The following is a 7943-nucleotide window of genomic DNA, read 5'->3' on the forward strand; positions in this document are numbered from 1 at the left end:
TCAAAATAATCATATGAAGCAGGTTTTATTATATTTTTTTTCAGATTTAGGGGCTACATCTGCTTGTTTGTTATATGAGTATATTGCATACTGGTGGGGATTCAGCTTCTAGCATACCCATTACCCAAATAGTGAACACTGTACCCAATACGTAATTTTGCAAACCTCACGCCCCTCCCTCTTCCATTTTGGAGTCTCCAGTGTTTATTATCTCCATTTTTATGTCCATATGTGCCCACTGTTTAGCTCTCACTTATAAGTGAGAACATACAGTATTTGGTTTTCTGTTTCTGAGTTAATGGACTTAGGACGATAGCTTCCAGCTTCATCCATATTGCAATTAAAGACTTTATTTTATTTTTTTTATGGCTGTGTAGTTCTTTCTTTCTTCTTTCCCTTCCTTCCTTCCTTCCTTCCTTCCTTCCTTCCTTCCTTCCTTCCTCTTTCTTGCTTGCTTGCTTGCTTGCTTGCTTGCTGCCCCAAAGGGCAGACAGGTTTATTGGGCAACAGCCGGGAAAATGGGTGCTTGCACTTGGCCACACGCTGCAGCTCCTCCTTCTTCTTGATGGCATAGGAGTTGGAGGAGCCCTAGGTGGCATTGATGAGCTCATCTGCCAGGCACTCAGCAATGGTCTTGATGTTCCGGAAGGGAGCCTCATGAGCTCCTTTGCACAGCAGCCAGATGGCCTGATTCACATGGTGCAGTGGGGACACGTCCACAACCTGTTGTCTCACAGTCCCGTGTGGAGCCCTCCCAGAGACCACTGTTGATGATGGTGTTCACCAGGACTTACAGAGGGTTCTCGCCTGTGAGCAGGTGTATGATCTCAAAGACATACTTGACGATGCGCACAGTCATGAGCTTCTTGCAGTTGTTGCAGCCATGCATCATCATGGAGTTAGTGAGGGTCTCCACAATGGGGCACTGAGCTTTGCGGAAGCGTTTGGCGGCATACTACCCTGTACTGTGAGGCAGGTACTTGGCATACTTCTCCATCACTACAATGTAATCCTGCAGGGAAATGGCATTGATCTGCATATCATCGGTGCTCCACTTCCCAAAGAGCTTAATGTCAAGGGTCTCTGCCACCGCTGGTGCTGCTGTCTCCCACTCCGTCATCCTGAGAGCACAACCTGAGAGTCTCTGTCGCTCGGCGTGGACCACGTGCCACCCTGGCACAGAAAGGCAGAGCGGCTGTGTAGTTTTCTATTATGTATATGCACGACATTTTCTTTACCCAGTAAATCATCAATGAACATGATTTTTTGAAGGAGACCTCTCAGGAGAAGGGCAGGACAGCAGGCTAGGGAAAGGAGAGCGGAGAGCTGGACTGGATATGGTCCCACCTGGAGCTGTATTTCAACTTGCACTTCAAATTTAGTCCCATCTTGAGGCAAAATAGCTGATCTATGTTCTCCAGGGGATGCAAAATCGCTGCATCATGATGATGTCCATGAAGGATTTTAATGGTGACAAAAAGTGGTTATGACATGTGTTAAGTGAATCAGAGACTAGACAGGAATCTACCACCCATACAGTCTTAACCATGCACTGAAGTCTACTGAACCAAGACTAAAGACAGTTATACAAAAGTATTATTCGTGGTTATCTCTGGAAGATGCAAGATCTCTGGAAGATAAAAGGTGGTCACTTTCTTTAATTTTTAAAATAAATTTCCAAAGTTTTTACAGTGAACATAGTGTAGTGAACAAGAACACGTTCACTACTCTAGAACAAGAATACCTAGTATGTGTTCAAAATCTTGTTTAGCAACCCACGTAAGGTATGACTGAACAATTTACTTTCCATCCTTTAAAGGGGGATTGATAAATTATGATCCATGACCAAATTCAACTGACCATCTGTTTTGTAAATAAAGTTTTATTGGAATTCCTCATCTATGACTTTTTGTACAATAGCAGAACAGAATTGTTTCCACTCTGATAGGTTTAAAACAGAGCATGTGGGAGAAGAAATCACTCAACCCTTACAATACTATTGTCACTTCCACAACTCACTTTATTTTCCATCAGAAGCACAACTAGTCCTTGCAGGTTCTTATTACAAAGAAAGAAAATGAGACTCAGTAATTAAAGTGAATTGCCTAAGTCCCCATAACTATCTCAAAGCATGTGGAACCAGGCATATGTGTGATCCTCAATATACAACCTTTACAATCAATTCGTTGCTTCCAAGAAATCAGTAATTATCTATTTTCAGGTATATCCCAGGTTTCCAGAGTGGAACCAGGGAGTAGAAAAGGTTGTATATAAAGGTTCGTTAGGTTTTAGTAGTAGTATATTTTTCATACAGGGCTAGTTTGCTCAAATGCTTTTGATCATTTGTGAACAATGCAGTTAAGATAAATCCTGCCAGGGGATTATGTAAATTTAATGTTTGGATGCATTTCTTTTGCATATTGGAAGCTCATATAACTTTTTGTGTACCATATTCGTGCAGGAATTCTTTTACTAGAAGCAAGAATGTAAAGCTTACCAGAATTCATTATTTTCATTCTTCAAGATGAGAAATATTTTGCTTTTAGATTCTATTACATATTGCTGTGCTTTGGAGCAAAGACAATCTGTAACAGACATTTTATTCCACCTGTTTTTACTATATTTACTGTAGTCTTATAGATGTAGGCTAGAGAAAAAAGTTAAAGTAGCTGAATAAAATATATTTTCCATGTCTTTTTTTGGGGGGAATCCTTAAGAATGAAATGTAAGTAGTTTTGTAAGTATATGAAAGGCAACCTCTCAGTGCTGTTTCTCTGTGTTCTTTCAAACAGGTATTATTATCTCAAATACCTGAGCATGAATGATGGAACTCAGGAATGGTAAGTATGATGATTTAAGCTGCACCAGAAGAAGGACAGAGCAGAGTTGTGATCCGTCCTGAAATGCATGGCAGGTGATATTTAGAAACAGGCTGTCTGGGGCCAGGTACAGTGACTCACACCTGTAATTATAGCATTTGGGAGGCAACAGGCTAGGTGCCCAGGCTAGTCTTGAACTCCAGGGCCCAAGCAATCTTTTGTAACAAGACCTCGTGTCTACAAAAAAAAAAAAAATTAGAAAAAAACCCAGCCAGACATGGTGGTCTACACCTTCAGTCCTAGCTACTCAGGAAGCTGGGGCAGGAGGATCCCTTGAGCCAGGGAGTTTGAGGCTGCAGTGAGCTGTCATTAGACCACTGTACTCCAGCTTGGGTGACAGAGAGAGACCCTGTCTTTAGAAAAAAAACTTTTAAAATTAAGAAATAGAAATAAGCTATTTGCAAATAGTTAATGAGTTTCTTCTATATGTAAAGTGTGCTGCTAAGAAATGTGTAAATAAGACACAGTCTCCGTATTATGAGCTGAATATTTTTTGTAGAATAAATACATGTTTTCAGTAAATACTTATAGTACAGGGAACAGACAATATAGTCAATGCATTCAACAATAAATCATTAATTATTTCCTATTTATCAGATGTTTTACTGGTCCCATGGCTGCCTCTAGGGTAGGGTGCCTGTGACTCCTAAAGCCCCAGAGGAAGTGTTACAGTGGCCTTTTAGCTTTGTCATCTGCAGACGGCTTAAGTGTTAACAGTTCAGTGGAGGGTAAGTGTGACAGCCTTTTGTACTGACATTCATGGCACTCACGTTCTTGTCCAGCATCCAGGAGGAGTGAGGTTGCACTAATCAACTGAAGATGGGGATTTTATTGCTGGTGAAAGTGGCTCTCAGTAGGAAGGGGAGCTGAAAAGGGGATGGAGTGCGAAGGTAAGCTTCCCCTGCAGTCAAGCTGTTCCTCTGAAGTCAAGCTGCTTCTCTCCAATGTCCAACTGTAGTCTCCAACATCCAGCTGCTTCTCCTCTCTGCTGGCTGAGCCTGGGATTTTTATGGGCACAGGATGGGGAGGTGGGGTGGGCCAGGATAGGGAGGTGGGGTGGGTCATGGGGGGTTTTGGAGAAGGCAAAATTCGAGGGGGAAAAGAAGGAGGTGAGTTCTTACTTTGGGCCATGCTTCCAGGCTTTTTGGTTTGAGGGTGGGGCCCTTACTGGGGACCTGCCCTTTTCTGCCCAGAATTTTCCTGCCTTCTATTTCTATCAACAGTATAGGAAGGAGCCATACTACTTGGACTGTGGTTCTCCAGCAAGTTCTGCAGCAGGGATTAGGGTTAAGATAGATGAAAATGTTCAAGGTGAGAGAAAGGCTGTCTAGCCTGGGCTGAGCTAAATCATGCAGATTTAGTAGAGCTTTAATCCCCCAGGCTCCAGGCTTCATTCTTAAGGCTCCGAACCTGAGATGGAAGAAAGACTCTTCCCTCAACATGAGGTCATCATTCCCAAAAGAAGGCCTAGGACATTGTGATTGACTGAACCTAACACTCTAAGAAATAGTGGCTACCAGTTTGCTCATTCTTGTAGTCTCGTTACCCTAAGTTGAAACAAAAGTGTCTCAACAATGAAAATAAGAGGACCTTATTTTCAGGAACTTAATGGTTCAACAGGACCATAAGGACAACACAACATGCATTTCGTAGAAGCTTGGAGAAAAGTATTCTGTACTCTGACTACAGAAAATTAGTTAAGTCTGTTGGGATGAGAAGACTTTTGATCAGGCCTCCAAGATGAGGCATGAGCTCGGTAACTGATTGTGGGAAACAAGGTTTACCAGGAGAAGGTCACATTGAAGGTCACAGATCCAGGGCATGTTATATAGTTTATTCTCTAAGTCGTAAGATGGGTTGTTCATCTGAAACAGAATATATGATAGAAAGTCATGGAATCTAAGTCTAGTAGGATAACTGGATGACAGCTCTGCTAATGAGTGTGGAGGAAGCCTTGCTGCTCTTTATTTTCGGGAACCCTTAAGAATGAAATGCAGTTCTGTAAGAACATGAAAGGCGGTCTCTTAGTGCTGTTTCTTTGTGTTCTTTCAAACAGCTGTTATCCCCCTCAATGAGGTTAAGGAAAACAACACAAAAAAGGGAAAATGTAACATAGTTCTTAAAAATGGCCTGTAGGCTGGGCATGGTGGCTCATGTCTAATCCCAGCATTTTGGGAGGCTGAGGTTGGTGGATTGCTTGAGCCCAGGAATTTGAGACCAGCCTGGGCAACATAGTGCAACCCCGTATCTTCAAAAAAATTTAGCTGATTATGGGGGTGCAGGCCTGTAGTCCCAGGTACTTGAGAGGCTGAGGTGGGAGTATCATCTGATCCTGGGAGGTCAAAGCTGCAGTGAGCCATGATGGTGACACTGCACTTCAGTCTGGGCAACACCGCGAGACTCTCTCTCAAAAAAAAAAAAAAAAGAAAATAGCCTGTAACTAAAATTTGCATTATAAAATTGAGTATTTTGGAGCTCACCCATAACTGGATTTAGTAAGGAAAATGAATATCAGTAGTGGTTTTACAATTTTTGGTGCCACGGACCCTGTTAATGTATTTCATGGATAGTTTAATGCTCCTTCAAGAGAAAAGCCCACATACACACAGAAGACACATCATAGGGACTCTAATTACATTATGGACCCAGGTTAAAAACCTAATTTTATTTTTTAAGATGAGAAAACTAATTTCTGCTGGGGTGGTTCCTTCTGGGACATGCCCCATTTGCCATAGAGAAATGGGAAAGAGTTGAAGAGGAACCAAAAATGTAATATGTCTTTCTTCATGATGGGTCTCAGCAGAGTGGGCTACCCAGAAATGATTGTATTCTACGCAGAGTGAGGCCAGCGTATGCCAGTGTCCTCTGTGGAACTCATATGTGAAATCCTGTGCTGCAAGTTTTCATGTGTGTCATCTCCTTTCAATCCCAGCACACTATCTAACATAGTTTCCACCACACTCACTCTAAGGATGAAGATACCACACTTGAGTAACTTCCCTGAAGATCACAGAGCTGGTTGATGGTGGAGATAGGATTCAAACTTTACTATCTACAAGCAGGACTTTTTTAACTGGACTGCTTTAACTCATCTTCTCCTCTTCTGATACTGTAAGAAAGGACTGACAAAACTGTAGATATAAGCCCACTTAAAGGAGCCCCAAAATTAGTGTTGCTCAGACAAACAGACGGGGTAAACTCAAGTTGTGATGGCTGCAAGTACCAAGTGTTCCTTATAAATAAAGGAAATACGTCTTGTTTAACTAGCTTGGGAGACTTTTTCAATGTAGCCATGAAATACAAAGCAAAAGGTTGAATTACAGGTATATTTACAGATATGTGAATTTACAGGTATATTTACAGATATGTAAATTTACAGATATTACAGATATCTGAGTTGCCTAATACAGAATATAAGAGAATGATGTACATCAGATGATTATCCAGCAAGAAAAGTGTCTTCCTATGCTTGCATTAGGAATTGTGCACTGAAATAATGCATAGAATAGTCATCAGTTTCTGATGGCTGTGTGAGATGAATCTCCAGTGGGGTTTCTCTGTCCATCAAACTCTTGATTTCTGTTTAGCTGTGATCCCTTCTCCATCCAATAAATGCAGCATACATTTGCAGAATGCTGGTGGTTTCTACCAGTCCACACTTTAGAAAATAATACTGCCAGTAAAACAGTGAGTCATCTTATCCTTTTGAGTCTCTGACCACGGTGAGCATTTCAACCAAAATTAATTCAATAAATAATTATTGCACAGCTACAATGTGCTGAGCTGTGTTCTGGAGACTGTGGAATACACGAAGATGGTCAGACACAGATAGATCCTTAAGATGGTTATAGAAGGGGGAAACCAGGTTTAAGAAATGCACCCAAACGATTATCATAAAAGCAAGGTGATGTTATGGCTTGCTCCATATGTTATGGCTCCAGTTAGGAGCCAACCAGGAACAGAGGGAATTGTACCACTGATTGTAACACAGAGGGAATTGGATGGAAGGGATTTATAACACAAGTGCTGTCAATGTTAACAGAGTGAGGGAATTCGGAGCCTAGTAACACTGGAAAGCTGACACCAACCCTATATTGGATAGTCAAATGGAGAAGGCGATGTTAATAAACTCATTGGAGGCTGCAACAGTGAAAAGAGCAGGATTTTGAGCCATGCATGGAAAAGGTACATTATAAGAGGGTTGAGAAATATTCTGGATTTCCCCTTTTCCCATCAGCGAATCTCCTGCTGGTGCATTCTAGCAGGAAGCCTGGTGACATGAATATTCGAAAATAATGTCTGCATGGCTTAGGCTCCCTATGATGCAAAACAGAGCTAGAGAATGGGGAGGAGGGGATCTGGGGTGAGGCACTCCAAGGCATGCAAAGACACTAAGTGGTAAACTAATCCAACATTATGGAGGCTCAAAGGGTCTAGTATTTGGACAAAATTGAAAGGATTCCAGGATCCTAGATTGTGGAGAGCTTTGTGTACCTGAGAAGGTCAATTTAGAAATGTTTCATATGTTTTAAGGAAATTAAAAGCATCTAGAAATATGCTTCATTTTTATCCTTTACTCCCCGCTCAGGAAATAGGAGAGCAAACATCTTGCGCGTGTATCTTTAGGATAATTTTCAATCAGAGATACGTTTACCATCTGAAATGTTTATCTGCTACTTGCTATCCTTGTTTTTGTCTTTAGCCTTAGGTCATTGTCATGTGTTGTTCTTCTTGATACAGGGAAACAACGATAACAAAGATAAAACAGACAAATGAGCTTCCTGACTGGTCTTATCTGACTTTTACTCAAGGCTTCTCTCCCAAGATGTCCGGTTACTTAGGCTGTAGGCTGAATCTGCATCGTGGCATTTTGGTCTCTATAATTTTTCCAGCTGGGAGAGATCTATTTTAAGTAACAATCATAATAATCTGGCTTGGCTTTATGGTCAATTTTCCCTGGCTGAGCAACTCAGAAGGTTTCGGATGATTTCCATCAAGTGAAAAACTTCTTGAGAAAAAAATGTGTATCAACTCTGGATCAGGGATTGTCAACTTTTTTCTGGA

At 41.4% G+C, this 7943-nt stretch overlaps 1 pseudogene across 1 annotated transcript; it reads right to left on the bottom strand.

The window, feature by feature from the left end:
* Window positions 1–471: 471 nt before the first annotated feature.
* LOC117077971 lies at window positions 472–1177 on the bottom strand (annotated as a pseudogene). The gene has a single exon (XR_004434882.1). The product of XR_004434882.1 is annotated as a 40S ribosomal protein S5-like (transcript).
* Between the last annotated feature and the right edge of the window lie 6766 nt (window positions 1178–7943).

The sequence above is a fragment of the Trachypithecus francoisi genome, unplaced genomic scaffold, assembly GCF_009764315.1.
Source record: "Trachypithecus francoisi isolate TF-2019V2 unplaced genomic scaffold, Tfra_2.0 Lachesis_group6, whole genome shotgun sequence".
NCBI lineage: Eukaryota > Metazoa > Chordata > Mammalia > Primates > Cercopithecidae > Trachypithecus > Trachypithecus francoisi.